Source organism: Thalia democratica, chromosome 7 (assembly GCF_965202585.1).
Source record: "Thalia democratica chromosome 7, ktThaDemo2.hap1.1, whole genome shotgun sequence".
NCBI lineage: Eukaryota > Metazoa > Chordata > Thaliacea > Salpida > Salpidae > Thalia > Thalia democratica.
In genome coordinates this window covers 23,300,675-23,306,674 of record NC_139171.1, presented here as the reverse complement: position 1 = coordinate 23,306,674, position 6,000 = coordinate 23,300,675, and positions in this window count along the sequence as shown.

Genomic DNA, 6,000 nt, shown 5'->3' with positions numbered 1-6,000 from the left:
TGTACCTACTATAATTATATTAAAATAATAATATAGTTATTAAATAATGTTGCATAGCTATACCAAATATTATAAAAAAAAATAAGACTTTTATTAAGAATATCTACAACATTTAGTTTAGTAGATTTATTAGCAAGTGTTAAATTAAAGCATTTAAATATGTATACAATCAAAAAATAGTTGTAGTTACAACCACCTTTATCTGTTACCTTACATTTGTAAAAGTTAGTAAAACATTAATGGTTTTTTATAAGTAACTTAATTTATTATTTTTCTTTAATCTTAAGTACAACAATTTAAGACAGATAATTAAAATTTGATTATATGTTAGTTACATTATAAGTAAAGTTTAAAAACTCTTATATATATGAATATATTATTTTTTTTTTATTTACATTTAGTAACTATGAATCTTAATCCTTAATATTCTTATTTTTACTATTGGAAAGCATATGAATTTATTTACGTTAGTTACAAATGTTATTTAAACTTAAACAGGGGTACCAAATTGGCTTAAATTGTTTTAATCTAGCACAAATAGTACTTTGTTACAGACAAAAACTAAACAACAAACGAATTAGCTCAAGTATAGAAACAAAAGTAAACTACGCATAATAAGTTTCTGTTGCTAAGCTATCTTATATTACATCGTAGTTAAATTCTTTTATACAAAAAGATATATTTTGTCTGATTTAGGTAGTAAAACTAAACGATAGAGTACTACTTTATATAACGAATGAAAATCATTTACTTTAAAGTTGTTTAATGTTTTTTTTTTGTAGTTTCGTAACAGTATCTAGTAAGTACGCTTTTTGTTATGGAATGTAAATGTTTATGTCTTACTACGAATAGGCAAAAAGAAACGTTTTAGTTTAAAACAGAGTTTTTTTCAGTGAAAACTAAATAGTTTATTAAATAACATTACAACAACTTTTAGAGCTAGTTTAAATTACTGAAACTTTTAAAAAATATTAGTTTTACAGCTGAATAATAAATTTGAAATAGATAAGTATTTTGATAAAGTTGTTATCTGAATGTGGAATCTATTTCACTTATAAGCAAAGTATGAACATAAAAAAAAAGTTCATTTGGTAACAAATGGTCAACATTTACGGTTTATTTTCCGAAAAAACAAAGTCACTTATATTTATATGTAAATAAAACAGTATAGCTACTGATCAAAGTATTTTTTATACAAAAATATAAAAATTTATAAACAACATTTTAATAGTTGATGCTTCAGTCATAACAGAAGTTGTTTTCAACTTGCTCAGAACCAATAATCTTTGTTGTAACAAACTTCTCTGCATATTTTGCAAATTCTGTTTTTCTTTTTGCCAACTGAAACATTACATTGTTGTTAAATAATGTAGTGTTTTTTTAACTTTAAACTAGTTATTAAAACATGTTCTTAAGATTTTAAATAAATATGTTTCATTTTTTTTTTTTTTCACAAAAAATGTTATTGTTTTTATTTTTACTTTCAAGGTTTAAAACATTTTGTTAAATAAAAAATACTTTTCTTTTCTTCTATTTAATTTTATTCATTGTTTTATTTCTCAAGGATTAAAAATTTTTATTTTTAAGTTCATTCTATTCTAGCTCATCTGAAAATGTAAAAAAGTGTGGTGTACGACTCGATAACCAAAATTTTTTTCTGTACACCATGTCGTTGGAGCAAAATTTTTAAGCGCTTCTTTATCGTTCAATAAAAATTTATACATTATCTTAGTCAAGGTACCTTAAAGTAAACCTAATGCTTCTATCATTTTACATATAACAAACAAAAGTTACCAGTATCTCTTTTTCTGCGAACGGTTAATATTTCTGCAGTGCACCATGATCCAATGTAATTGCAATAGTTTAACATTCTACCCTCACATTTCACATTGCGTAGTTGTTCAACACTCATGTTTCTCAACATTCTTAATGTTAGTCTACGAATCATATAAATTGTTTCGTGGTTGTTAAACAACTAAACAAAACTAATAACATATAGCTCTATTAACTATTTTGATACTGTTTTTACTTTATTTTTTAAATTTATAGAGATAATTTTTGACATAGGTTTAAAATTTTCAATTTAAAAAAATACTATAACATAGTAAAATATTTTTTTAAAGGTTTATCGGTGGATAGACTATAAAAACTTCAGATCTTGTACGATTTATATAAATTTTAGAAACATGGTTTTTTAGTTTTTTGCTTAAGTATTGTGATGTACATGTTAGTAATTAAACAAACCTTCTAGCTTCAACTTCGTAATTCTGTACAACCAAAAGAAAAACCAGAATTGAGCCAATAAAAAACAAAGTAGAAGATTTCCCGGTTTTAAACATCATAGTAATATCTTATTTTAAATGTTTAATATGTCAAAACTGCAACTGTTTTTTATATTAATATTAATTTTTTTACATATAAAATTATTGTTTTTTTAATTTTTTAAGACTTTTAAACTGCCTTTTTTTATTATTTTAAAAATGATTGTAAAGTGAAATGTTGCATCAATTTTTTTAGTTTAACTAAACCAGGGGCGTGTCTAAACTTTTTTCAAAGGGGGTTCACAGTTTTTTTTGTTCTTAATTTGCCGCTTAAGTACCCATTAATTAGGTATGCACTGCCAGTTAAGTACGCAATATTTAGCCGAAAAACTCTGTGTTTAAATTTTTTTTTCTGCTCAGAAATACAAAAAAAAACATATAAGTAGTAGTAGAAAAATACTATTTTTTTTTATTATACTGTATTAAATTTAAATAAATCAAAGCAAAAAGAACCAGAAAAAAGTTAAGAACTTACAAATTGTATATCAAAATTCAAATCTGTTATTAAAACAAAATTATACCGACATAACTAACTAACTCTATAAAATTTAACCTTTTAATCAGGAAACAATATTATGAAATAATTGAAACTAGAATAAACTTTTATAAAAAGAATTTCAATTTTGTTTTAAATGTTAGTATAGAAGGAGTTTTTACAATTTTTTTCTTTTAAAATTTAAACTTTTTACATTTATATATCTACTTACAATAAAAAAAAAATTCAAATAATTTAGTCTATAAAAACTTATACTCCACTAAAAAAAAGTTTAGACTTCTACAATTAAATTAAAATATTTTTAAGTTTTATTTAAATGTATGCCTGATAGTGCAGGGATTCTAATGATGGTTTTAAAATCTCTTTGAATTAAAAATTTAAAAAAATCAAGATTCAACTTGGTTGCCAACAGATATAAAAAAATAAAACAACTTTAATAAAAATATTAAATTACCATTAAATGATAAAAGAATAAATTTCCAGGTGGTGTAGTTGTTTAAAGATGATTTTGAAAACTCTCTGAATTGAAATTTTATTGTTTTAAGCCCAGCTGGTTGACACATAAACAAAAATATTAACGTTTAAGTACAAACACAACATTATTGTATAACAACATAACATTATTATATACAATAAACTAAGTAAAATAAAACTTTAGTGATTATATTGGACATTTCAAAAGTAAAATTGTAGTTATAAATTGAAAAACAGTACTCAAAAGATATTTCACTAAGTAACAATTTATAACGGAAAAGAGCATCTTAGTAAAAAGTTTCCTAGAAAAAATGCTACTAAAAAAACTTTTACCTATTATGACGTCACAGTTAAAATTCGATTTAAAATCTATTTCAGCTGGGTAAAAACGAGCATTTTTTTTACTGCAACTTTTTAATATTTCAGTGTTATAAATTCAACATTCATTATTCAAAGTTTATCAAATAACCAAAACAAAGTCAATAAACAACGTTTTTAGTGATGTTCTAAGAATTTTTTTTTCTTTTATCAGGGGGTTCATAAGAAACAGGAAACTAGTCAAAACACGCCCCTGAAATAAACAATATAAATATTTTAAACTTATAAAAAAAATGGTTTAGTAAAGTATGTTCTATAGTACATACTAGTAATTTTTGTTACTACAAGTTGGTAATTTTATTATACTTTGCCAAAAATATCAAACGTAATATCATTGATTAGTAGAATAATTACTAGAAAAAGTAAACGTACTATTTTATAATTGAAAACAAACTATCTACTATTTTTACATTAATGAACATTAATTACATTTTCATGTTGGTTTTATACTGTTTTAACAAGAAAACATTGACAAAAAATTTTGAACAAAACACAACAATACTTAGAAAGGATTTAGAATTTTATATTTCCTTATTACTAATAAATGTTAAATTAAACTTTACTAACATTTAAACAAGGAAAATTACAAGGAGATTACTTTTTGTCTTTCAACCACAACTTTACTTATTTCCTGTTAAGATAAACAAAACAATAATTTTTTGTTCTATTACAAAATAAAACAAAAAAATTAAACAAAATCATATAATATACACTTTTGAGTTCATGAGTTCAATTTTCTAATCAATAAATTAAAAAAATAATAATCTATATATAATGTTTTAAAAACTTTTAAAACTAATCACTATGTTATTCATTTTAAACATAGTATTTTTGTTATAAAACAGAACGAATTTTAAATAGATTACTGGTTTTCACTTGAAAATACTTTAGTAATTTTTTTTTTAAGAAAGGAACAAATGTCAAAATTTCGCGATAACATTGGAACTAGGTGTCATGCAGAAGTATTTACTTACACTTAAAAACAAATATTTTTGAATTTTAGTTTATTATTTGTATTAAGTCTTACAACTGAAATAATGTTGTTACTTTAATTTTGTTTTCATTTATTGTTATTTAAACTGACTTGAAATACAGTATATAGTTTTACATTTCGATTAATAACAAGTTTTTTAAATGCTATAGTATAAACACATAGTATACTATTTTCTGTTACCTTATATTTTGGAACAAAAGCGTGTTTTATATCAATGTTTAAAACAATTTAGTTATTACAACGTTTTAAAAACAAATATCTACGTAAACAATAAAAAAATCGCATTATTCTACAAAAATTTTTTTCAATGAACAAGCCAAACAACAGTGATTGTAAGATGTAAAGATAAATTGTTACAACAAATGGTGATAAGATTAAACAAAAACTAAAAACAATTTTTGTTATATCTGAAGCATTAATTAAAGATTTTTACAGTCTTCTGGTGTTTGTGTGTAACTTTCGTATAAAAACAATACTTTTTAAACTTTAAAAACTTAATTTTTTAAATAATTGTATATATCTTATAAATATTTATTTTTATTTAGCACTTTTTGATAACTTGTTTTAAGTAACAGTATCTCATTCATTTGTACATGTTACTTAACTTAAGAATAACAATGAAAATAAAATCTACATTAGTGTGATAAGTTCAAAAATATTTTATATACTACAATATTTATAAAAAGTTTTAAAATAATTTAATTAAACTATTTACAATTACCCCTTTGTTAAAACTAACTTTATTGAGTTTGATTAACTGTTTTAAATTAAATAGTTTGTATAAAAAAATGAAGTCAGCCATAACATGATAAAAACCTTATCTGTTAGCTAATATTTATAAAAAACAAGTGTATGTATAGCTCGTTTTATTAAAAAACTTTGCATTTGTAAAACAGTAATTGCTTACACTTTTGTTTAGTTTTACTATTAAGCTCGGACTGTTATAAAAAAATTTAACCACAAGCAACCTTTTGATTGTAAGTAATGTTTCTACTTTTGAAATTAAACGCTTTATATATAATCTTGCAGTTAATAGAAATAATAAAATTTAGTATTTAAGTTCAAAGTAGTGCAAAAATGTACAATTATTAACTTAAGGGCATAGGTTAAAGTAAAACTTTTTTTTTTCACAATTTCATCTTATTATATATAGTTTTTACTAGGCTACTAGTTGCTTTTCACATATTTTAAAAATTCAAAATATTTTTAAGTCGTAGTTGGTCAAAGTCTGAGGCAACAATAAGTTCCTTATGGTAGGCGCAAACTAAAACAGCAGAAATAGACTATTGCACTAAAATCTATCTTCTCCTACGTTTTTTAAAATAACTACCTCAAAC